General features: G+C 49.0%; 1 pseudogene; it reads right to left on the reverse strand.

Annotated features, from left to right (window-relative positions):
• LOC139250451 (zinc finger protein 850-like) overlaps positions 1 to 19,076 on the reverse strand; it is a 43,238-nt pseudogene extending 24,162 nt beyond the window's left edge.
• Positions 19,077 to 27,218: the final 8,142 nt, after the last annotated feature.

Here is a 27,218-nt window from a genome sequence, read left to right on the forward strand (position 1 = left end):
TGGGTTTAAATATTGAATGTTTAACGGGCGTCAATCTTTCCGCTGTGATTGGCGGGCGCGGGGGGTGTGCTGTGATTGGCGGACGCGGGGGAGGGGTGTGTTGTGATTGGCGGGCGCGGGGGGTGTGCTGTGATTGGCGGACGCGGGGGAGGGGTGTGTTGTGATTGGTGGGCGGGGTGGATGTGCTGTGATTGGAGGGCGCGGGGTGGATGTGCTGTGATTGGAGGGCGCTGGGGGGTGTGCTGTGATTGGAGGGCCCAGGGGGGTGTGCTGTGATTGGCGGGGAGGGGGACAACAACAACAACTTGTGTTTATATAGTGCCTTTAACGCAGTAAAACGTCCCAAGGTGCGTTACAGACAAAAGATAAATTTGACACCGAGACACACAACAATCAATGAAGGCAGGGGAGCAAAAGGTCGGTCAAAGAGGCTGCTTTTAAGGAGCGTCTTGAAGTAGGAAAGAGAGGGAGAGGTTTAGGGAGGGAGTTCCCGAGCTTGGGGCCCAGGCAGCTCAAGGCACGGCCACCGTTGGTGGAGCGATTGATAGATTGAGTAGACTTGGTCTTTCTCGTTGGAGTTCAGAAGGATGAGGGGTGATCTTATAGAAACATTTAAAATAATGAAGGGGATAGACAATATAGAGGTAGAGAGGTTGTTTCCACTGGTCGGGGAGACTAGAACTAGGCGGCACAACCTCAAAATACAGGGGATCCAATTTAAAACCGAGTTGAGAAGAAATTTCTTCTCCCAGAGGGTTGTGAATCTGTGGAATTCTCTGCCCAAGGAAGCAGTTGAGTCTAGCTCATTGAATATATTCAAGTCACAGATAGATAGATTTTTAACCAATAAGGGAATTAAGGGTTACGGGGAGAGGCGGGTAAGTGGAGCTGAGTCCACGGCCAGATCAGCCGTGATCTTGTTGAATGGCAGAGCAGGCTCGAGGGGCTAGATGGCCTACTCTTGTTCCTAATTCTTATGTTCTTATCAGGGATGGTCAAGGCCAGAATTAGAGGCTATCTCAGGGGGACAGTGGTGGTTGTGAGACTGAAGGAGATCACAGAGATAGGGAGGGGCGAGGCCAGAATTAGAGGCTATCTCAGGGGGGGGGGCGGGGGTTGTGAGACTGAAGGAGATCACAGAGATAGGGAGGGGCGAGGCCGTGGAGCGATTTGAAATCGAGGCGTTGCTTAACCAGGAGCCAATGTCGGTCAGCGAGCACGGGGGTGGTGGGTGAGCAGGACTCGGTGCGAGTTAGGACATGGGGCAGCAGGCACAAGGTGTGATGGGTGAGTGGGATTCGGTGCGAGTTAGGACACGGGTCAGTGAGCACAAGGGGTGATGGGTGAGCGAGACTTGGTGCGAGTTATGGCATGGCTGTCGAGTTTTGGATTTACGGTGGGTAGAATGTGGATGCCAGCCAGAAGTGCGTTATAAGAACATAAGAAATAGGAGTTGGAGTCGGCCACTTAACCCCTCGAGCCTGCACCGCCAATCAATAACATCATGGCTGGTCTGATCATGGCCTCAACTCCACTTCCCTGCCCACTCCCCATAACCACCGACTCCCGTATCATTCAAAAATCTGTCTATCGCCACCATAAATATATTCAATGACCCAGCCTCCACAGCTCTCTGAGGCAGAGAATTGCACAGATTTACGAAACTGAGAAGAAATTCCTCCCCATCTCAGTTGTAAATGGGTGACCCCTTATTCTTAAACTCTGCCCCCTAGTTCTAGATTCCTCCAGGAATGGAATCATCTGCATCTACCCTGTCGAGCCCCCTCATTATCTTATATGTTTCAATAAGATTACCTCTCATTCTTCTGAACTCCAATGAGTATAGGCCCAACCTGCCTTCATATGACAATCCCCTCATCTCAGGAATCAAACGAGTGAACCTTCCTCTGAACTACCTCCAATGCAAGTCTATCCTGCCTTAAATACGAAGAACAGCCTGAATTTCCACTTTTTGGTCAAAATGGGCGATAGCAGGCCGTTTTGGGCAATATATGGGGATGTGAAGTGGAATGTCTAGCCCTCTGTGTGAAGAAGTTTCTTTTGATCACTGTTCTAAAATCACTTAGATTTAATCTGATATCTGTGGCTCCTTGCCTTGACACCTCAACCACTGGAAACAGCCTGCTTCTATCTACCACATTCCCATCTTTCATCATTTTAAACATTTGGTCATATCACCCTGGAATATGTGTTGAATATGAGAAGGATGAGACCTAACAGAAAAGACACAGTCAGAATGGGCCTGACACTGAGCCACCTACCATTCTGGTCAGGAATGCACCTGTCTCATTTGACTTCTTGTGCTCCTGATTTGTTCACAACTATTTTAAAGTTGAAACAATAATCAAGTGCCCCCTTATTAAAAGGGGCACTAAAACTGACACGTTAGTCAAATTAAACTTTGGACGTAAAACAAATCAAATTAAAATTTGGTTGCTGGGGGTGATGATGCACGCGAGCGTACTGGTGGACACCGCGTGCTCCATCTCAGGGACACCCTGGCTTGGATGTAACCGCAGGAGAGGCAGGCAGTTGGGCTGAACGACCCCCCTCAACTGTCCGTAACCTGGACCGGTTAATGGCCACCTTGGCTATGCCTATGAGCAGTCCTACGAGGAGGCCTTCTGACCTGCCCGCTCCCCTCCACACAGGGTGTTGATGACATCACAATAACTATTGACACTGAATGATTTAGAGTTCGTGGTTTGGGTCTTGGGGTTCAGGACAGGTGTTACAATTAGGGGTCAGGACTAGGTTAGTAGTTGCAATTAGAGGTTAGTGGTTATGCTTATGGGTTAGAATTAGGGTTTACTGGTTTGGGGTCAGGACTAGGGGTTACCATCATCATCATCATCATCCTAGGCAGTCCCTCAGAATCAAGGAAGGCTTATTTCCACTCCTGAAGGTGAGTTTTTTGGTGGCTGAACAACACAATACGAGAGCCACAGACTGTCACAAGTGGGACAGATATTCACCGAGGGAAGGGGTGTGTGGGATTGGTTTGCCGCACACTCCTTCCACTGCCTGCGCTTGACCTATTCACACTCTCGGTGTTGAGATTCGAAGAGCTCAATGCCGTCCTGGATGCACTTTCTCCACTTAGGGCAGTCTTCGGCCAAGGACTGCTAGGCGTCATTGGTGATGTCACACTTTATCAGTGGTTAGTAGTTACACTTACAGGTTAGAATTAGGGGTCACTGGTTTGGGGTCAGGATTAGGGGTTAGGAATAGAATCCACTTTTGACAATGCCAGCATCACTAGACGCATCCTTTTTCATTTCATGTTTTTAATTTCACATAGTTAAAACAGCCTCATGAATTGTTCATTCAAGGAACCTTATTTCTGACCGGAGCCTGATTTCAACCCTTCTTTCACATCTCGACATTTCCCACAGAAAACGACATCAAGGACATTAGACTTTGGGATTTTGGGATAAGGCAGATCCAGGTGTCGTGCTGGTTACATCCAATCATCAGCCTGCCTGTAAAGGGCTTCTGATTATAACCTGTCACCAGGCCCTACCAGTCACCATCTGATGCCACCGTCATATCTTCATCCATTACCCGCCTTTCTCCCTCACTTGAGCTGGTTTCACCAACATGACCATTCCCCATACTGAAGCTCTCTGATTCCCTTTTATAGTCTCAGTGCAAGTGGTCCCTGGATATGGTGTCTCAGTGAAAGTGGTCCCTGGATTTGGTGTCTCAGGGTAAGTGGTCCCTGGATATGGTGTCTCAGTTTAAGTGGTCCCTGGATTTGGTGTCTCAGTGTAAGTGGTCCCTGGATTTGGTGTCTCAGTATAAGCGGTCCTTGAATTTGGTGTCTCACTGTCAGTGGTCCCTGGAAATGGTGTAACACTGTAAGTGGTCCCTGGATTTGGTGTCTCAGTGGGTTCCCAAGGTTAGAGGGTTCCCGATGTCCCACTCCCACATAGAGCAGGTTCTCATGCGTGGTCCACAGGGTCAGGATATAAAGAGACCATGCATTGTTCCTCCTCCCACTGCCGGGGAATGAGGCAGATATTTAAAGGGACAGTGACACCCCTTTTTCTGCACATTTATATTTAAATGACAGTTTCATTTATCTTGGAATGTGGAGGTATTTACTATTAACAGGCACTCCCTTCTGCACTGTGCAGTGATTGGAAACCTGTCTCTTTCAGCGACTTGCGCCTTTCTGAAATAGCTCACTATCTTTGAAGATCCATTTGAATTTGATTGCACAATTTTCAAAGACTTCAGATGGGAAACTCAAACCAAACATCATGTCAAGATTTCACAGATTCACCAGAGTGATCAGGACCTGAATATCATTGGGCTTTGGATATAGAAGATAAAAGCAGCAATCACAGCTGGGCGAAACAGGACACGTGTTCTGTGTGTGATCACACCTTCAACCAATTCTATAGCCTATCAGACCCATACGCCGACCTGCATCAACAGTGTAAATGTGGGGACTGTGGGAACGGATTCAGTTGCTCGTCTGAGGTGGAAACTCATGGATACAGTCACACCGGGGAGAGGCCAGTCACCTGTTGAATGTGGAAAGAGATTCACGCGCTCATCTTACCTTCCACCACACTAGCATGTTATTAATGTGGAGAATCCATTCACTGCTCTGTATGTGGAAAGGGATTCAATCGATTATTCCATTTGCTAATACAAGAGCACAGTCAAATAGATGTTAACAAATATGATGTGATTGGGATTACAGAGACATGGCTCCAGGATGATCAGGGCTGGGAAATCAACATCCAGGGGTATTTAACATTCAGGAAGGATAGAATAAAAGGAAAAGGAGGTGGGGTAGCATTGCTGGTTAAAGAGGAGATTAATGCAATAGTTAGGAAAGACATTAGCTTGGATGATGTGGAATCTATATGGGTAGAGCTGCAGAACACCAAAGGGCAAAAAACGTTAGTGGGAGTTGTGTACAGACCCCCAAACAGTAGTAACGATGTTGGGGAGGGCATCAAACAGGAAATTAGGGGTGCATGCAATAAAGGTGCAGCAGTTATAATGGGTGACTTTAATATGCACATAGATTGGGCTAACCAAACTGGAAGCAATACGGTGGAGGAGGATTTCCTGGAGTGCATAACGGATGGTTTTCTAGACCAATATGTTGAGGAACCAACTGGGGGGAGGCCATCTTAGACTGGGTGTTGTGTAATGAGAGAGGATTAATTAGCAGTCTCGTTGTGCGAGGCCCCTTGGGGAAGAGTGACCATAATATGGTGGAATTCTGCATTAGGATGGAGAATGAAACAGTTAATTCAGAGACCCTGGTCCAGAACTTAAAGAAGGGTAACTTTGAAGGTATGAGGCGTGAATTGGCTAGGATAGATTGGCGAATGATACTGAAGGAGTTGACTGTGGATGGGCAATGGCAGACATTTAGAGACCACATGGATGAACTACAACAATTGTACATTCCTGTCTGGTGTAAAAATAAAAAAGGTAAGGTGGCTCAACCGTGGCTATCAAGGGAAATCAGGGATAGTATTAAAGCCAAGGAAGTGGCATACAAATTGGCCAGAAATAGCAGCGAACCCGGGGACTGGGAGAAATTTAGAACTCAGCAAAGGAGGACAAAGGGTTTGATTAGGGCAGGGAAAATGGAGTACAAGAAGAAGCTTGCAGGGAACATTAAGACGGATTGCAAAAGTTTCTATAGATATGTAAAGAGAAAAAGGTAGGTAAGGACAAACGTAGGTCCCCTGCAGTCAGAATCAGGGGAAGTCATAACGGGGAACAAAGAAATGGCAGACCAATTGAACAAGTACTTTGGTTCGGTATTCACTAAGGAGGACACAAACAACCTTTCGGATACAAATGGGGTCGGAGGGTCTAGTAAGGAGGAGGAACTGAGGGAAATCCTTATTAGTCGGGAAATTGTATTGGGGAAATTGATGGGATTGAAGGCCGATAAATCCCCAGGGCCTGATGGACTGCATCCCAGAGTACTTAAGGAGGTGGCCTTGGAAATAGCGGATGCATTGACAGTCATTTTCCAACATTCCATTGACTCTGGATCAGTTCCTATCGAGTGGAGGGTAGCCAATGTAACCCCACTTTTTAAAAAAGGAGGGAGAGAGAAAACAGGGAATTATAGACCGGTCAGCCTGACCTCAGTAGCGAGTAAAATGATGGAATCAATTATTAAGGATGTCATAGCAGCGCATTTGGAAAATGGTGACATGATAGGTCCAAGTCAGCATGGATTTGTGAAAGGGAAATCATGCTTGACAAATCTTCTGGAATTTTTTGAGGATGCTTCCAGTAGAGTGGACAAGGGAGAACCAGTTGATGTGGTATATTTGGACTTTCAGAAGGCTTTCGACAAGGTCCCACACAAGAGATTAATGTGCAAAGTTAAAGTACATGGGATTGGGGGTAGTGTGCTGACATGGATTGAGAACTGGTTGTCAGACAGGAAGCAAAGAGTAGGAGTAAATGGGGACTTTTCAGAATGGCAGGCAGTGACTAGTGGGGTACTGCAAGGTTCTGTGCTGGGGCCCCAGCTGTTTACACTGTACAGTAATGATTTAGACGAGGGGATTAAATGTAGTATCTCCAAATTTGCGGATGACACTAAGTTGGGTGGCAGTGTGAGCTGCAAGGAGGATGCTATGAGGCTGCAGAGTGACTTGGATAGGTTAGGTGAGTGGGCAAATGCATGGCAGATGAAGTATAATGTGGATAAATGTGAGGTTATCCACTTTGGTGGTAAAAACAGAGAGACAGACTATTATCTGAATGGTGACAGATTAGGAAAAGGGGAGGTGCAACGAGACCTGGGTGTCATGGTACATCAGTCATTAAAGGTTGGCATGCAGGTACAGCAGGCGGTTAAGAAATCAATGGCATGTTGGCCTTCATAGCGAGGGGATTTGAGTACAGGGGCAGGGAGGTGTTGCTACAGTTGTACACGGCCTTAGTGAGGCCACACCTGGAGTATTGTGTACAGTTTTGGTCTCCTAACTTGAGGAAGGACATTCTTGCTATTGAGGGAGTGCAGCGAAGGTTCATCAGACTGATTCCCGGGATGGCGGGACTGACATATCAAGAAAGACTGGATCAACTGGGCTTGTATTCACTGGAGTTCAGAAGAATGAGAGGGGACCTCATAGAAACGTTTAAAATTCTGATGGGTTCAGACAGGTTAGATGCAGGAAGAATGTTCCCAATGTTGGGGAAGTCCAGAACCAGGGGTCACAGTCTAAGGATAAGGGGTAAGCCATTTAGGACCAAGAGGAGGAGAAACTTCTTCACCCAGAGAGTGATGAACCTGTGGAATTCTCTACCACAGAAAGTTGTTGAGGCCAATTCACTAAATATATTCAAAAAGGAGTTAGATGTAGTCCTTACTACGAGGGGGATCAAGGGGTATGGTGAGAAAGCAGGAATGGGGTACTGAAGTTGCATGTTCAGCCATGAACTCATTGAATGGTGGTGCAGGCTAGAAGGGCCGAATGGCCTACTCCTGCACCTATTTTCTATATTTCTATGTTTCTATAAGAACATAAGAAATAGGAGCAGGAGAAGTCCATACAGCCCCTAGAGCCTGCACACCATTTAATACGATCTTGGCTGATTCGATCATGGACTCAGGTCCATTTCCCTGCCCGCTCTCCATAACCCCTTATTCCCTTATCGTTTAAGAAACTGTCTATTTCTGTTTTAAATTTATTCAATGACCCAGCTTCCACAGCTCTCTGAGGCAGCGAATTCGACAGATTCACAACCCTCTGAGTGAAGAAATTTCCCCTCATCTCAGTTTTAAATGGGCGTCCCCTTATTCTCAGATGATGCCCCCTAGTTCTAGTCTCCCCCATCAGCAGAAACATCCTCTCTGCATCCACCTTGTCAAGCCCCCTCATAATCTTATATGTTTCAATAAGATCACCTCGCATTCTTCTGAATTCCAATGAGTAGAGGCCCAACTTACTCAACCTTTCCTCGTAAATCAACCCCCTTATCTTTGGAATCAGCCTTGTGCACCTTCTCTGAACTGCCTCCAAAGCAAGTTTATCCTTTTGTAATTATGGAAACCAAAACTGTACGCAGTATTCCAGGTGTGGCCTCACCAATACCCTGTATAACTGTAGCAAAACTTCCCTGCTTTTATACTCCATCCCCTTTGCAATAAAGCCAAGATTCCATTGGCCTTCCTGGTCACTAGCTGTACCTGCATACTAACCTTTTGTGTTTCATGCACAAGTACCCCCAGGTCCCACTGTACTGCAGCACTTTGCAATCTTTCTCCATTTAAATACTAACTTACTCTTTGTTTTTTTTTCTGCCAAAGTGCATGACCTCACACTTTCCAATATTATACTCCATCTACCAAATTTTTGCCCACTCACTCAGCTTGTCTATGTCCTTTTGCAGATTTTGTGTGTCCTCCTCACATATTGCTTTTCCTCCCATCTTTGTATCGTCGGCAAACTTGGCTACGTTCCACTCAGTCCCTTCATCCAAGTCATTAATATACATTGTAACTAGTTGGGGTCCCAGCACTGATCCCTGCTTACTGATTTCCCATCCGAGAATGAACCATTTAAACCAAACTGCCTTTAACCCCGCGACACCAGGCACTCGGGGAGAAGGTGCTTCGCAGGTCGCGTGACCTCAACTCTTCTCCCAGAGCTCTGTTAGCAATAAAGTTGTCTCTCTTACCTTATCAGAGTCTATGTGAATTTATTTTTACTAACAGGGGTAATATATTAGCATGGATAGAGGATTGGCTAATGAACAGAAAACAGAGAGTCTGGGTAAATGATTCATTCTCAGGTTGGCAATCAGTAACTAGTGGGGTGTCACAAGGATCAGTGCTGGGACCCCAACTATTTACAATCTATATTAACGACTTGGAAGAAGGGACTGAGTGTAACGTAGCCAAGTTTGCTGACGATACACAGATGGGAGGGAAAGCAACATGTGAGGAGAACACATAAAATCTGCAAAAGGATATAGACAGGCTAAGTGAGTGGGGAAAGATGTGACAGATGGAGTATAATGTTGGAAAGTGTGAGGTCACGCACTTTGGCAGAAAAAATATCAAAGAGCAAGTTATTATTTAAATGGAGAAAGATTACAAAGTTCTGTAGTACAGCGGGACCTGGGGGTACTTGTGCATGAAACACAAAAGGTTAGTATGCAGGTACAGCAAGTGATCAGGAAGGCCAATGGAATCTTAGGCTCTATTGCAAAGGGGATGGAGTATAAAAGCAGGGAAGACTTGCTACAGTTATACAGGGTATTGGTGAGGCCACAGAATACTGCGTGCAGTTTTGGTTTCCATATTTACGAAAGGATATACCTGCTTTGGAGGCAGTTCAGAGGGAATTTACCGTGCGTGACCCAGGCTGTACCTGTCCTGGGTCAGTTAGAGGGAATTTACCGTCTGTGACCCGGGCTGTACCTGTCCTGGGTCAGTTAGAGGGAATTTACTGTGTGTGACCTGCCTGTACTTGTCCTGGGTCAGTTAGAGGGAATTTACTGTGTGTGACCCGAGCTGGTACCTGTCCTGGGTCAGTTAGAGGGAATTTACTGTGTGTGACCCGGGCTGTACATGTCCTGGGTCAGTTAAAGAGTACTTACTGTGTGTGAGCTGGGCTGTACCTGTCCTGGGTCAGTTAGAGGGTATTTACTGTGTGTGACCTGGCCTGTACCTGTCCTGGGTCAGTTAGAGGGTATTTACTATGTGTGACCTGGGCTGTACCTGTCCTGAGTCAGTGAGAGGGTATTTACTGTGTGTGACCCGGGATGTACCTGTCCTGGGCCAGTTAGAGAGAATTTACCGTGCGTGACCTAGTCTGTACCTGTCCTGGGTCACTTAGAGGGATTTTTTTTTTTTTTAAATCGTAGCCAATCTTTCCAATTCTTTGTCAGATCACAAATGCCAGAGGTCACCTTGCACACATCAAGGATCACCCTGCGCTAATGCTCTTAGCCAAAAGGCCTAGAGCCCATGCACCGTTCCTGGAAGTACTGCAATACCAGGTTCGTGCCATGGAGGTGGATGGGTCAGCAACCCCACCCACCTCCTTAGAGGGAATTTACTGTGTGTGACCCGGCCTGTAACTGTCCTGGGTCAGTTAGAGTGAATTTACTATGTGTGACCTGGGCTGCATCTGTCCTGGTTCAGTTAGAGGGTATTTACTATGTGTGACCCGGGCTGTATCTGTCCTGGTTCAGTTAGAGGGTATTTACTATGTGTGACCCGGCCTGTACCTGTCCTGGGTCAGTTAGAGGGTATTTACTATGTGTGACCTGGGCTGCACCTGTCCTGGGTCAGTTAGAGGGTATTTACTGTGTGAGACCCGGGCTGTATCTGTCCTGGTTCAGTTAGAGGGTATTTACTGTGTGAGACCCGGGCTGTACCTGTCCTGGGTCAGTTAGAGGGAATTTACTGTGTGAGACCCGGGCTGTTCCTGTCCTGGGTCAGTTAGAGTGAATTTACTATGTGTGACCTGGGCTGCATCTGTCCTGGTTCAGTTAGAGGGTATTTACTATGTGTGACCCGGGCTGTATCTGTCCTGGTTCAGTTAGAGGGTATTTACTATGTGTGACCTGGCCTGTACCTGTCCTGGGTCAGTTAGAGGGTATTTACTATGTGTGACCTGGGCTGTACCTGTCCTGGGTCAGTTAGAGTGAATTTACTGTGTGTGATCCGGCCTGTACCTGTCCTGAGTCAGTGAGAGGGTATTTACTATGTGTGACCTGGGCTGTTCCTGTCCTGGGTCACTTAGAGTGAATTTACTGTGTGTGATCCGGCCTGTACCTGTCCTGAGTCAGTGAGAGGGTATTTACTATGTGTGACCTGGGCTGTACCTGTCCTGGTTCAGTTAGAAGGAATTTACTGTGTGTGACCCGACCTGTACCTGTCCTGGGTCAGTTAGAGGGAATTTACTGTGTGAGACCCGGGCTGTACCTGTCCTGGGTCAGTTAGAGGGAATTTACTGTGTGACCCGGCCTGTACCTGTCCTGGGTCAGTTAGAGGGAATTTACTGTGTGAGACCCGGGATGTACCTGTCCTGGGTCAGTTAGAGGGAATTTACTGTGTGTGACCCGGGCTGTACCTGTCCTGCCTTGGGAGTGTTTGCTGGGTCAGTGTAGAGAGAGTTTTTTGTTGTACGTAACCTGTGTTGTCCCTACCCCAGGCATGTTTGAAGGTGAGGGGAGAGTGGCGAGCTCTTGACATCAAGGCAGCATTTGACCGAGTGTGGCACCAAGGAGTCCTAGAAAAACTGAAGTCAATGGGAATCGGGGGGGAAAGCTCTCCACTGGCTGGAGTCATACCTAGCACAAAAGAAGATGATTGACCTCCAACCACCACAGCCCCAGGACATTGCTGCAGGAGTTCCTCAGGACAGTGTCCTAGGCCCAAACATCTTCAGCTTATTTATCAATGACTTTCCCTCCATCATAAGGTCAGAAGGATGTTCGCTGATGACTGCACAGTGTTCAGTGCCATTCACAACTCCTCAGATAATGGAGCAGGCAATGCTCACATGCAGCAAAAGCTGGACGACATTCAGACTTGAGCTGATAAGTAGTAAGTAACATTCATGCCACACAAGTGCCAGGCAATGACCATCTCCAACAAGCGAGAGTCTAACCACCACCCCTTGACATTCAACGGCATTACCATCGCCGAATCCCCCACCATCAGCACCCTGGGGGTCACCATTGACCAGAAACATAAACACTGGCAACAAGAGCAGGCCAGTAGCTGGGTATTCTGCGACGGATATCCTACCTCCTGACTCACCAAAGCCTTTCCACTATCTACAAGGCACAAGTCAGGAATGTGATGGAATCCATTTGATCCACTTGTCTGGATGAGTGCAGCTCCAACAACACTCAAGAAGCTCGACACCATCCAGGACAAAGCAGTCTGTTTGATTGGCACCCATCCACCACCTTAAACATTCACTCCCTCCATCACCACATACCGTGGCTGCAGTGTGTACCCTCTACAACTTGCACTGCAGCAACTCACCAAGGCTTCTTCGGCAGCACCTCCGAAACCCGCGACCTATACCACCTAGAAGTACAAGGGCAGCAGGTGCATGGGAACACCACCACCTCCAAGTTCCTCTCCAAGTCACACACCATCCTAACTTGGAAGTTTATCACCGTTCTTTCATCGTCGCTGTATCAAAATCCTCAAACACCTTCCCTAACAGCGTTGTGGGAGAACCTTCACCACAAGCACTGCAACAGTTCACCACTACCTTCTCCAGGGCAGTTAGAGATGGGCAATAAATGCTGTTCTTGCCAGCGACGCTCACATCCCAGGAACAATTTTTTTTAAAGTATAGAGGGAGCGTTAATCTGAATTTAACCCATTGTGTACATACCCTGGGAGTGTTTGATGGGACAGTGTAGAGGGAGCTTTACTCTGTATCAAACCCGTGCTGTACCTCCCATCATAGGCGGTCCCTCGAACGAGGATGACTTGCTTCCACGAGAGTTTAGATGTTTCAATGAAGGATCCGATGTTCCAGTCCTGAACTCCAGTTGAAGGGGTGGAAGATGCCTGTGCGTTAATTTTTTTAACGTGGGGTGACTGTTGCATATCAGCCACCACCCGGGCTTGACGGAGCTCGGTCTTTATCCAGTGGCAAGGATTAACCAGGACGACTGGAGACCTGCTCTGCTGCACGGACCTAGTGCACGCACACATAGCAGTGTGGGCTGGTCCATGCTGCCCCTGGGCCCTCGGCTCCTCTGGGCCCTGCACCCTCATTCGCCGCACCTCTGCTCGCGATGTTCCAGGGCCCGGTGCTCCAGCTCTATTTATAGCCCCGACCGGCAGTGGTGTTCTCACACAGGTCAGGGGGGCACACGATGTTCCAGGGCCCGACCTGCGGTGGGTTTCTCACACAGGTCGGGGCGGCCCATGATGTGTCAAGTTACATTGACGTCATGAAGTCTGTACTTTTCCCTGCCCTGTGATTGTGTCGGGGGAGCTTTACGCTGAAAGGGCAGGGAAAGTGCAGACATTATTACGTCAATGTAATCAGTGTTCTGTTCTGGTAGTGTTCAGTGGGACACTGCAGAGGGAGCTTTTTGCTGTATCTAACCCGTGCTCTACCTGCCCTGGGAGTGTGTGATTTGACAGTGCAGAGGGAGTCTAACTCTGTATTAAACCCATGCTGTACCTGCCCTGGGTGTGTTTGATGGGACAGTGTATAGGGAGCTTTACTCTCTATCTAACCTGTGCTGTACCTGCATTGGGAGTGTTTGGGATGATACAGAAGTAGATTTACTCTGTATTTTACCTACACTGTACCTGCCCTGGATGTGTTCAGGTGGGACAGTGTAGTGGGAGCTTGATTCTGTATCTAACCCATGCTGTACCTGCCCTGGGAGTTTTTGATGGGACAGTGTAGTGGGAGCTTGATTCTGTTTGTAACCCATGCTGTACCTGCACTGGGAGTTTTTGGAACAGTGTGGAGGAAGTTTTACTCTAAATTTAACCCGTTGTGTACCTGCCCAGGGCCAGGCGTGCTTGAAGGAACAGTTTAGTGGCAGTTTTAATCTGTATCTAATCAGTGTTGTACCTGCCCTGAGAGTGTTTGGGATAGGGTAGAGGGAGCATAAGAACATAAGAAATAGGTCTTTCCCAATATCCCAATTAGTCCCACTCCCCCTGCTCTTTCCCAATATCCCAATCAGTCCCACTCCCGCTGCTCTTTCCCAATATTTCTGCAATTGTCCAATTCAAGTATTGACCTAATTCCCTGCTGAAACTTATTACTGAATCTGCTCCCAGCACCCTTTCAGGCCGTGTATTCCAGATCATAACAGCTCATTGCGTATTTATTTCCTCATTTCACCTCTGATTCTTGTGCTAGTTAAATCTGTGTCCTCTGGTTACAAACACTTCAGCCTCTGGAAACAATATAAAAACATAAGAGAATAAGAATTGGAAGCAGGAGCAGGCCATACAGCACTTCGAACCTGCTCCGTCACTCAATATCATGGCCAATCATCGACCTCAACTCCACTTTCCCGCCTGTTCCCTATAATCCCGTGATTCCCCTAGAGTCCATAAATCTAACTTAGCCTTGAATATACTCAATGACTCGGCATCCACAGTCCTTTCAGGTAGAGAATTCCAGATTCACAACCCTCTGAGTGAAGACATTCCTCCTCAACTCGGTCTGAAATGGCCTACCCCTTATCCTGAGACTATGCCCCCTATTTCTAGACTCTCCGGCCAGGGGAAGCAACCTCTCAGCATCTACCCTGTCAATCCCCCTTATCAATGAGATCCCCTCTCATTCTTCTAAACTCCAGAGAGTATAATCTACTCAATCTCTGTGGTCTCACCAAAGCCCTGTACAATTGTCATAAGACTTCCTTACTCTTGTACTCCAACCCTCTTGCAATAAAGGCCAACATGCCATTCACCTTCCTAATTGCTTGCTGTATCAGCATGCTAACTTTGAGTGTTTCCTGTACGAGGACTCCCAAGCCTCTCTGAACACCCAACATTTAACGTTTTCTCACAATTTAAAATATTTGTTTTTCTGTCCTTCCTAATAAAGTGAATAACCTCACAGTTCCCCACATTATGCTCCATCTGCCACCTTATTGCCCACTCTCTTAACCTGTCCATATCCCTTTGCAGATGCTTTGTGGTCTCCTCACAGTGCACTGTCCCACCCATCCCTCGATACCCAGCACCTCTTGAACCATTGCATAAAACATTGGGAACAACTGACTGGGCTGAGGCCCGTCTGGGATAAAAACATGAGGACCACTGTGTCTGTAGTGTGCACTATCTACAGTAGCAAGTCACCAAGGCTTCTTCGATTCCTATCATTGAGATATCCAGGAGTAGGCACACGGTGTTTCAAAGAAAGCTGATTTATTTGACATTTATACAGATTATCAAACTATAGCCAAGTTATAGGGTTACTAACATTGGCAGAAACAAATCCCAACTTACAGAATGAACATCGTTCTGTCTTGGGTGTAATTAACAGCAGAATCCAACCCTTGTCACCAGTTGTGAACATGTTGGTGTCTCAGGAGGTCGGATGACAGAGCAAATCCCTTCCCACACACGGAGCAAGGGAATGGCCTCTCTTCAGTGTGAACTACCTTGTTGTGTGCCAACAGACCGGATGATTGAGTGAATCCTTTTCCACACACAGAGCACCTGAATGGCCTCTCCCCAGTGTGGACTCGCTGATGTGTCTGGAGACCGGCTAGCAGAGTGAAGCCCTTCCCACAGACAGAGCAGGTGAACGGTCTCTCCACAGTGTGAACTCGTTTGTGGTTTAGCAGGTTGGATAACCGAGTGAATCCCTTCTCACACTCTGAGCAAGTGAACGGCCTCTCCTCAGGATGAACTGGCTTGTTGTGTGCCAACAGGCCAAGGCTGAAATGTTACTTCCGTGCGATGGATTCCAACCCTGGGACTGTACATGGGGATTCTAACCCTGGGACAATACATGGGGATTTCAAAGCTGGAACTGTACCTGGGGATTCCAACCCTGAGACTGTACATGGGAATTCCAACCCTGGGACTGTACATGGGGATGCCAAACCCGGGACTATACATGGGGATTCCAACCCTGGGAGTGAACATGGGGATTCTAACCCTGGGACTGTACATGGGGATTACAACCCTGGGACTGTACTTGGGGATTACAACCCTGGGAGTGAACATGGGGATTCTAACCCTGCGACTATATATTTAAACACAGCAGCAGATTTGCACACAGCAAGCTACCACAAAGAGGAATGTGATAATGACCCAATAATCTGTTCCTCTCCAGGACTGAACCATGTTCATTCTGGCAGTTGTGGTTTGTTACTGATGTTACTGGCTCAAATAACTGGGCTGGAGTTAAATTTTCTGCATATTTGTCAAATAAATCAATGTTGTGTCGAACACAGTGTGTCGATTCCTTGATGTCTCCGAGATAAGAGGAGAATTGATGTGCTGTTACTGACTGCTCCAGATCAGTAATGGAATCAGCTTGCACCACCTGTTCAGGTAGCGTGTTCCCGATCCTGACAAGGTCTGCTGGTACAGAAATTGTTGTTTCATTACTAATGTTAAACGTGAGTTGGACAGGTTCTTGAGGATCAGGATTTTGCAGGGTTACCGACAAAGAGCAGTGTGTGGGACTAAGCCTGACTTATCTCTCAAAGAACCAGCACAGGCACAACGGGTCGAACAGCCTCTTGTGCTGTAAGTTTCTGTGATTTATGACTGATCCGTGACCTAACTCCATATACCTGCGCTTTGCCCCATATCCCTCAATACCTTTGGTTGACAAAAATCCATCAATGTTGAGTCCGGAAGTTCCTAATCGAAAGATGCGGTGTTGTTCCTCGATCTTCATTGGAACAGTGTAGGAGGCCGAGGACAGAGAGGTCAGAGTGGGAATGGGACAGAGAAGTCAAAGGGCAAGAGACCGGAAGCTCATGGTCATGCTTGCGGACTGAATGGAGGTGTTCAGCAAAGCGATCACACAATCTGCATTTGGTCTCCCCGATGTAGAGGAGACCGCATCGTGAGCAGCGAATACAACATACTAAATTGGAAGAAGTACAAGTAAATCACTGTTTGGTTTCATCCCAATAGCCCGGAGTGTCTTCATTTGAAGAGTAAAAGTTACAGAGTAAAACAAACAGATTGCCAGGATATTAATCTCCAGCCCAGTTATAGGGATTATTAATATCAACAGAAATAAAGCCCAAATGAACATGGTTTAGGCCTGGATGTGATTAACTGCAGCAATAACAAGAACATAGGAACATAAGAATTAGGAACAGGAGTAGGCCATCTAGCCCCTCTAGCCTGCTCCGCCATTCAATAAGATCATGGCTGATCTGGTCGTGGACTCAGCTCCACTTACCCGCCCTCTCCCCGTAACCCTTAATTCCCTTATTGCTTAAAAATCTATCTATCTTTGACTTGAAAACATTCAATGAACCAGCCTCAACTGCTTCCTTGGGCAGAGAATTCCACAGATTCACAACCCTCTGGGAGAAGAAATTCTTTCTCAACTCGGTTTTAAATTGGCTCCTCCGTATTTTGAGGCTGTGCCCCCTAGTTCTAGTCTCCCCCACCAATGGAAACAACCTATCTGCCTCTATCTTGTCTATCCCTTTCATGATTTTAAATGTTTCTATAAGATCACCCCTCATCCTTCTGAACTCCAACGAGTAAAGACCCAGTCTACTCAATCTATCATCGTAAGGTAACCCCCTCATTTCTTGAATCAGCCGAGTGAATTGTCTCTGTACCCCCTCCAAAGCTAGTATATCCTTCCTTAAGTAAGGTGATCAAAACTGCACGCAGTACTCCAGGTGCGGCCTTACTAATACCTCGTATAGTTGCAGCAAGACCTCCCTGCTTTTGTACTCCATCCCTCTCGCAATGAAGGCCAACATTCCATTCGCCTTCCTGATTACCTGCTGCACCTGCAAACTAACCTTTTGGGATTCATGCACAAGGACCCCCAGGTCCCTTTGCACCACAGCATGCTGTAATTTCTCCCCATTCAAATAATATTCCCTTTTACTGTTTTTTTCCCAAGGTGGATGACCTCACACTTTCCGACATTGTATTCCATCTGCCAAACCTTAGCCCATTCACTTAACCTATCCAAATCTCTTTGCAGCCTCTCTGAGTCCTCTACACAACCCGCTTTCCCACTAATCTTAGTGTCATCTGCAAATTTTGTTGCACTACACTCTGTCCCCTCCTCTCGGTCATCTATGTATATTGTAAACAGTTGTGGTCCCAGCACTGATCCCTGTGGCACACCACTAACCACTGATTTCCAACCGGAAAAGGACCCATTTATCCCGACTCTCTGCTTTCTGTTCGCCAGCCAATTCTCTATCCATGCTGATATATTTCCCCCGACTCAGCGTACCTTTATCTTCTGCAGTAACCTTTTGTGTGGCACCTTATCGAATGTCTTTTGGAAATCTAAATACACCACATCCATCGGTACACCTCTATCCACCATGCTCATTATATCCTCAAAGAATTCCAGTAAATTAGTTAAACATGATTTCCCTTTCATGAATCCAGGCTGCGTCTGCTTGATTGCACTATTCCTATCCAGATGTCCCGCTATTTCTTCCTTAATGATAGTTTCAAGCATTTTTCCCACTACAGATGTTAAACTAACCGGCCTATAGTTACCTGCCTTTTGCCTGCCCCCTTTTTTAAACAGAGGCGTTACATTAGCTGCTCTCCAATCCGCTGGTACCTCCCCAGAGTCCAGAGAATTTTGGTAGATTAGAACAAATGCATCTGCTATAACTTCCGCCATCTCTTTTAATACCCTGGGATGCATTTCATCAGGACCAGGGGACTTGTCTACCTTCAATCCCATTAGTCTGTCCAGCACTACCTCCCTAGTGATAGTGATCATCTCAAGGTCCTCCCTTCCCACATTCCTATGACCAGAAATTTTTGGCATGGTTTTGTGTCTTCCACTGTGAAGACGGAAGCAAAATAATTGTTTAAGGTCTCTTAATAATTGTTTCTTAACAACAGAATCCAACCCCTGCAGACATTTGTGAACTCGCTGGTATCCCAGCAGGTAGTGTGACTGAGTGAATCCCTTCCCACACTCAGTGCAGGTAAATGGCCTCTCCCCAGTGTGACTACGTTGGTGTGTCAGCACAGCATTAGTGGTTTTAAAGCTCTTCTCACAATAAGGACATTTAAAAAGTTTGTTATCAGTGTGAACTTGCTGGTGTGCCAGGAGGTTTGTTGAAGCATTAAATCCCTTCCCACAATCAATGCAGGTGAACGGCCTCTCTCCAGTATGAATATGCTGGTGTGTCAGAAGCTGGGATGATTGAGTGAATCCCTTCCCACACACGGAGCAGGTGAACGGCCTCTCCCCGGTGTGACTGCGTCGATGAGTTTCCAGGTGGGATGGGGAACTGAATCCTTTCCCACAGTCCCCACATTTCCACAGTTTCTCCGTGGTGCGGGTATCCTGGTGTCTCTCCAGGTTGGACGATCAGTTGAAGCCTCGTCCACACACACAACACGTTTACAGTTTCTCCCCGCTGTGAATGGTGTGATGTTTTTTCAGGCTGTGTAACTGGTTAAAGCTCTTTCCACAGGCAGTGCACTGGAACACTCTCTCGGGTGTGTGTGTCTCGGTGCTTTTCCAGTCACACTGATGTTTCACATCTATTCCCACAGACAGAACAGACAAACATTTCTCCTTCCACATTCAAAGGCTGATGATATTCAGGTAATGATGAATCGAGGGACTCTGTCAGATCTTGATGTGATGTTTGGTTTGAGTTTTCTGTCTGTAAATCCTCCCCTTCTAATACCCTGTAAAAGGAATTTACAAAAACCATCACCGTAAGTCCAGGGTAGAAAATCAAAACAGTCAATTCCAGCTTCCATGGAAAATTCTTTCCTCTCTTGTTCCCACAAACATGTGATCCAATCGAACTAAAATGCGGCAAAATAAGCAACAAAAGCAAAGGGCACCTTCCCAACTAAACCAGAATGTAGTTCCCAGTGTGTATGAGACACTCCGTACCCTGAGGTGCCACCGGTCGCGGAAGGCATCAAGGAACCAGTGCACACCGCATGCTCCCTCTCCAGGGCCATCCAGACACCGACAAGACAAAAGACCACAAGAATTAGGTGCAGGAATAGGTCACACGGCCCCTCGAGCCTGCTCCGCCATTCAATAAGATCATGACTGATCTTCAAACTCAGCTCCACTTTCCTGCCCGATCTCCATATCCCGTGATTCCCCCAGAGTCCAACAATCTATCTATCTCAGTCTTGAATATACCCAACACCTCAGCACCCACAGCCCTTTGGTGTGGAGAATGCCAAAGATTTACAACCCTCAGTGAAGAAATTCCTCCTCATCTCAGACTTATATGGCTGACCCCCTTATCCTGAGACTGTGGCACCTATTTCTAGACTCTCCAGCCAGGGGAAACAACCGCTCAACATCTACTCTGTCAGTCCCCCTCAGAATTTTACATGTTTCAATGAGATCCCCTCTTATTCTTCTAAACTCAAGAGAGTATCGGCCCATTCTGCTCAACCTCTCCTCATAGGACAATCCCCCCATCCCAGGAATCAATCTGGTGAACCTTCATTGCATTCCCTCTAAGGCAAGTATATCCTTCCTTAGATAAGGACCCCAACACTGTCCACAGTACTCCAGGTGTGGTCTCACCAAGGCCTTGTACAATTGTAGCAAGACTTCCTTACTCTTATACTCCAACCACCTGGCAATAAAGGCCAACATGCCTTCCTGATTGCTTGCCGTACCTACATGCCAGCTCTCTGTGTTTCCTGTATGAAGACACCTAAATTTCTCTGAACACTAACATTTATTAGTTTTTCACCATTTAAAAAATATTGTTTTTCTATTCTTCCTAACAAAGTGAATAACCTCACATTTCCCCACATTATACTCCATCTGCAACGTTATTGCCCCATCACAACCTGTCCATATCCCTTGGAAGGCTCTTTGAGTCCTCCTCTCAGCTTACTTTCCCACCTGGCTTTGTAGCGTCAGTAAACTTGGATAAATTGTACTTGATCCCTTCATCCAAGTCTTTAATGTAGATTGTAAATAGCTGAGGTCAAAGCAAAGCTGAGGCCAAAGCTGACAGATCCTTGCAGCACCCCACTAGTTACAGCCTGCCAACTGGAACATGTCCCGTGTATCCTTACTCTCTGTTTTCCCTCCGTTAACCAATCCTCTATCCACGCCAATATATTACCCCCAATTCCATGAGCTCTTAACTAGCATTTTATGTGGCACATCAAATGCGTTTTGGAAATCCTGTAATATTACATCCACTGGTTCCCCTTCATCCACCCTGCTAGTTACATCCTCAAAAAGCTTAATAAATTTGTTAAACACAATTTCCCTTCCACAAAATCATGTTGACTCTGCAGAATCAGACCATGATTATCTAAATGCCATGTTACCACTTCTGTGGTAATGGATTCCAGCATTTTCCCAAGGACTGATGTCAGGCTAACTGGACCGTAGTTCCCCGTTTTCCCTCTCCCTCCTTTCCTGACCGTGGACGAGAGGCAGGTAGCCAGAGTGACCCAGCCCCTGGGCCTGTCACCACGAGGCAAACCCGGGGCTGTGGGCTGTGATTGGGGCCTGAGGCCTACAGCGGGTGTGTGTGAAGCTCCCCGGCCCAACCGCGGGCCCACACTCTCCCCCACGCCCACAATCTCCTACCGCCTCCCCGAAGCGTCTGACCCACTCGAGCTTGGAGCAAACGCCAAAGCCGCAGGTTCTTGTTCGGGACTTGAGGCCTACCCCGGCTGTTTAGAAAGCCTCCCCGCCGGTTCCAGGGCTCCCCTGCGTCGCCCGCTACCACTTCCTCCTCCCCGCTCCGGAATCTTCTCTCCACCTCCGGCCATTGGGCAGCACGTGCTCGAGGGTCATGTGACCCGGGCCCATGGCCTGATTGACAGGAGCTTCCGACCAATGGGGCGCGAGATCACAGGAACAATGGGCGGGCGTCCGATTGAGACGCGTGCTGGAACGTGTTGACGTCATGAAAAGTGCAGACGTCATGACGTCAACGCAACTTGATTCTCCTGAGTGAGGGAGGCTGGGGGTCAAGGTTGATGACACTGTGCTGACCCTTGACCTCCCTTGCTCCCCAGTGCAGACCAGGAGAGGTTGCACATTCCAGCTGCTCACTGTGGGGGCTGCCAGCTGATCCCAGCCTGGGCTGCAGTTGGGGAGACTGCAGTTAACCTCAGTGTCCTGGGCTCCGGCTACTGATCACTGTCCACTCACCCCAACAGCAAAGACCAAGTCTGCAAAGGGGGCATTTTTTGGACTGTGATACCTCCACGGTTGAATAGGCTGCCAACAATCACTGCATACCCTCACACATTGGCCCTTTGGACGGGCACTAGAAGGCAACTAGTGACTACAGAACTCCTCAATGTAGAGGAATAGGAGGATATGTAAATAGGGTGGGAGGAGGGTCGTGTGAAGTTTAAACCCAGACATGGACCAGTTGGGCCGAATGGCCTGTTTCTGTGCTGTACATTTTATGTAATACCCTGAAAGGTCAAATCAAGGGAATCAGCAACAACAAAAACTTGTATTTAAATAATGCCTTTAATGTGTAAAACGTCCCAAGGAATTTCACAAAGTATGATAAGACAAAAACTTGACACCAAGCCACATAAGTAGATATTAGGACAGGTGACCAAAAGCTTGGTCAAAGACATAGGTTTTAAGGAGCGTCTTAAAGGAGGAATGAGGTTTAGGGAGTGAGTTTCAGAGCTTGGGGCCGAGTCAACAGAAGGTTGAACGATTATCATCAGGGATGATCAAGAAGGCAGACTTAGAGGAGAGCAGATATCTCAGGGGTTGTTGGGCTGGAGGAGATTACAGAGAGAGGGAGGGGCAAGGCCATGGAGGGATCTGAAAACAATGAATGAAAATTTTGAAATCGAGGCGTTGCTTAACCGGGAAGAATGTAGGTCAGTGATGTTTCCCCAGCATTCTAGGCACACTGGCCTTCCCTCGTTCACCTGGACCTTGCTGGCTGCGATATTTCATCCTGCGTCCTCACTTCCACTTGCTTCTGCAAGAAAAAACACAAAAGGAAAAATAGCAGCGCTCTGTGAGAGGTCTTCCCTCCTCAGCTCAAACTTAGGTTATATGAATTACATTTCCCTTCCCGAATGCTTGAGCAGCAACTCCTATCTATTTATCTAGTCAATATTATTTTCACAAAAACCTTTGTGATTAAACAATACAAAAGGTATCTGCAATGTGTTTGCAGCAAGTTCTTTATCTTCCGTCTTGAGCAATCAGTCGTGGAAGGTAACACATGACTCCAAATCATTAGTTCCAAGCATTTCTTTTTCAAGAAGTCTTAAGTTCAATTCAGTCACCATGCTGTGGCATTCAAGATCCATTACTGCAGATAAGAAGTTGAACATTACTGGAGTTCTGCACTGATGTTCCAGCAAAGTTCAAGGACATTAACACCTTGATATCATTTCAATATTAAGGAATCCTCTTGGTAATCTTGCACCATCATCATCATAGACAGTCCCTCGAAACGAGGATGACCTGCTTCCTCGCCGAAATGGGCTGAGTTCACAGGTGTTCCAATGAAGGACCTAATATTCCGGATCTCGAACGACATGTTGAAGGGTGGAAGATGCCTGGAGGTGGATTTTTTTAAATGTGAGGTTGCACACCAGCCAGCCCTACTCTCCAACTCCTCACCCCAACCCCTCCTTCACCCCTACTCTCCAACTCCTCACCCCAACCCCTCCTTCACCCCTACTCTCCAACTCCTCACCCCAACCCCTCCTTCACCCCTATTCTCCAACTCCTCACCCCAACCCCTCCTTCACCCCTACTCTCCAACTCCTCACCCCAACCCCTCCTTCACCCCTACTCTCCAACTCCTCACCCCAACCCCTCCTTCACCCCTATTCTCCAACTCCTCACCCCAACCCCTCCTTCACCCCTACTCTCCAACTCCTCACCCCAACCCCTCCTTCACCTCTACTCTCCAACCCCGCACACCAACCCCTCCTTCACCCCTACTCTCCAACTCCTCACCCCAACCCCTCCTTCACCTCTACTCTCCAACCCCGCACCCCAACCCCTCCTTCACCCCTACTCTCCAACTCCTCACCCCAACCCCTCCTTCACTCTACTCTCCAACTCCTCACCCCAACCCCTCCTTCACCCTACTCTCCAACTCCTCACCCCAACCCCTCCTTCACCCCTACTCTCCAACCCTGCACCCCAACCCCTCCTTCACCCCTACTCTACAACTCCTCACCCCAACCCCTCCTTCACCCCTACTCTCCAACTCCTCACCCCAACCCCTCCTTCACCCCTACTCTCCAACTCCTCACCCCAACCCCTCCTTCACCTCTACTCTCCAACCCCGCACACCAACCCCTCCTTCACCCCTACTCTCCAACTCCTCACCCCAACCCCTCCTTCACCTCTACTCTCCAACCCCGCACACCAACCCCTCCTTCACCCCAACTCTCCAACTCCTCACCCCAACCCCTCCTTCACCCCTACTCTCCAACTCCTCACCCCAACCCCTCCTTCACCCCTACTCTCCAACTCCTCACCCCAACCCCTCCTTCACCCCTACTCTCCAACTCCTCACCCCAACCCCTCCTTCACCCCTACTCTCCAACTACTCACCCCAACCCCTCCTTCACCCCTACTCTCCAACTCCTCACCCCAACCCCTCCTTCACCCCTACTCTCCAACTCCTCACCCCAACCCCTCCTTCACCCTACTCTCCAACCCCTCACCCCAACCCCACCTTCACCCCTACTCTCCAACTCCTCACCCCAACCCCACCTTCACCCCTACTCTCCAACTCCTCACCCCAACCCCTCCTTCACCCGTACTCTCCAACCCCTCACCCCAACCCCACCTTCACCCCTACACTCCAACTCCTCACCCCAACCACTCCTTCACCCTACTCTCCAACTCCTCTCACCCCAACCCCTCCTTCACCCCTACTCTCCAACTCCTCACCCCAACCCCTCCTTCACCCCTACTCTCCAACCCCGCAACCCAACCCCTCCTTCACCCCTACTCTCCAACTCCTCACCCCAAACCCTCCTTCACCCCTACTCTCCAACCCCTCACCCCAACCCCTCCTTCACCCCTACTCTCCAACTCCTCACCCCAACCCCTCCTTCACCCCTACTCTCCAACCGCCCTCACCCCAACCCCTCCTTCAGCCCTACTCTCCAACTCCTCACCCCAACCCCTCCTTCACCCCTACTCTCCAACTCCTCATCCCAACCCCTCCTTCAGCCCTACAGTCCAACCCCTCACCCCAAACCCTCATTCACCCCTACTCTCCAACTCCTCACCCCAACCCCTCCTTCACCCTACTCTCCAACTCCTCACCCCAATCCCTCCTTCACCCCGACTCTCCAACTCCTCACCCCAAACCCTCATTCACCCCTACTCTCCAACTCCTCACCCCAACCCCTCCTTCACCCTACTCTCCAACTCCTCACCCCAATCCCTCCTTCACCCCTACTCTCCAACCCCTCACCACAAACCCTCCTTCACCCCTACTCTCCAACCCCTCACCCCAACCCCTCCTTCACCTCTACTCTCCAACCCCTCACCCCAACCCCTCCTTCACCCTACTCTCCAACACCTCACCCCAACCCCTCCTTCACCCTTACTCTCCAACTCCTCACTCCAACCCCTCCTTCATCCCTACTCTCCAACTCCTCACCCCAACCCCTCCTTCACCCCTACTCTCCAACTCCTCACCCCAACCCCTCCTTCACCCCTACTCTCCAACTCCGAACCCCAACCCCTCCTTCACCCCTACTCTCCAACTCCTCACCACAACCCCTCCTTCACCCCTACTCTCCAACTCCTCACCCCAACCCCTCCTTCACCCTACTCTCCAACTCCTCACCCCAACCCCTCCTTCACCCCTACTCTCCAACTCCTCACCCCAACCCCTCCTTCACCCCTAATCTCCAAATCCTCACCCCAACCCCTCCTTCACCCCTACTCTCCAACTCCTCACCCCAACACCTCCTTCATCCCTACTCTCCAACTCCTCACCCCAACCCCTCCTTCACCCCAACTCTCCAACTCCTCACCCCAACTCCTCCTTAACCCCTACTCTCCAACCCCCCTCACCCCAACCCCTCCTTCACCCCAACTCTCCAACCCCTCACACCAACCCCTCCTTCACCCCTACTCTCCAACTCCTCACCCCAACCCCTCCTTCACCCCGACTCTCCAACTCCTCACCCCAACCCCTCCTTCACCCCTACTCTCCAACCCCCCTCACCACAATCCCTCCTTCAACCCTACTCTCCAACTCCTCACCCCAACCCCTCCTTCACCCCTACTCTCCAACCCCCCTCACCACTACCCCTCCTTCACCCCTACTCTCCAACTCCTCACCCCAACACCTCCTTCGCCCCTAGTCTCCAACTCCTCACCCCAACCCCTCCTTCACCCCTACTCTCCAACCCCTCACCCCAACCCCTCCTTCACCCCTACTCTCCAACTACTCACCCCAACCCCTCCTTCACCCCTACTCTCCAACTCCTCACCCCAACCCCTCCTTCACCCCTACTCTCCAACTCCTTACCCCAACCCCACCTTCACCCCTACTCTCCAACTCCTCACCCCAACCCCTCCATCACCCTACTCTCCAACTCCTCTCACCCCAACCCCTCCTTCACCCCTACTCTCCAACTCCTCACCCCAATCCCTCCTTCACCCCTACTCTCCAACTCTTCACCCCAACCCCTCCTTCACTCCTATTCTCCAACTCCTCACCCCAACCCCTCCTTCGCCCTACTCTCCAACTCCTCTCACACCAACCCCTCCTTCACCCCTACTCTCCAACTCCTCACCCCAACCCCTCCTTCACGCCTACACTCCAACTCCTCACCCCAAGCCCTCCTTCACCCTACTCTCCAACTCCTCTCACCCCAACCCCTCCTTCACCCCTACTCTCCAATCCTCACCCCAACCCCTCCTTCACCCCTACTCTACAACTCCTCACCCCAACCCCTCCTTCACCCCTACTCTCCAAATCCTCACTCCAACCCCTCCTTCACCCCTACTCTCCAACTCCTCACCCCAACCCCTCCTTCACCCCTACTCTCCAACTCCTCACCCCAACCCCTCCTTCACCCCTACTCTCCAACTCCTCACCCCAACCCCTCCTTCACCCCTACTCTCCAACTCCTCACCCCAACCCCTCCTTCACCCCTACTCTCCAACTCCTCACCCCAACCCCTCCTTCACCCCTACTCTCCAACTTCTCACCCCAACCGCTCCTTCACCCCTACTCTCCAACCCCCCTCACCCCAACCCCTCCTTCACCCCTACTCTCCAACCCCTCACCCCAACCCCTCCTTCACCCCTACTCTCCAAGTCCTCACCCCAACCCCTCCTTCACCCCTACTCTCCAACTCCTCACCCCAACCCCTCCTTCACCCCTACTCTGCAACCCCCCTCACCCCAACCCCTCCTTCACCCCTACTCTCCAACTCCTCATCCCAACCCCTCCTTCACACCTACTCTTCAACCCGCCTCACCACAACCCCTCCTTCACCCCTACTCTCCAACTCCTCACCCCAACCCCTCCTTCACCCCTACTCTCCAACT

This window comes from Pristiophorus japonicus, unplaced genomic scaffold, assembly GCF_044704955.1.
Source record: "Pristiophorus japonicus isolate sPriJap1 unplaced genomic scaffold, sPriJap1.hap1 HAP1_SCAFFOLD_375, whole genome shotgun sequence".
Classification (NCBI taxonomy): Eukaryota; Metazoa; Chordata; class Chondrichthyes; family Pristiophoridae; genus Pristiophorus; species Pristiophorus japonicus.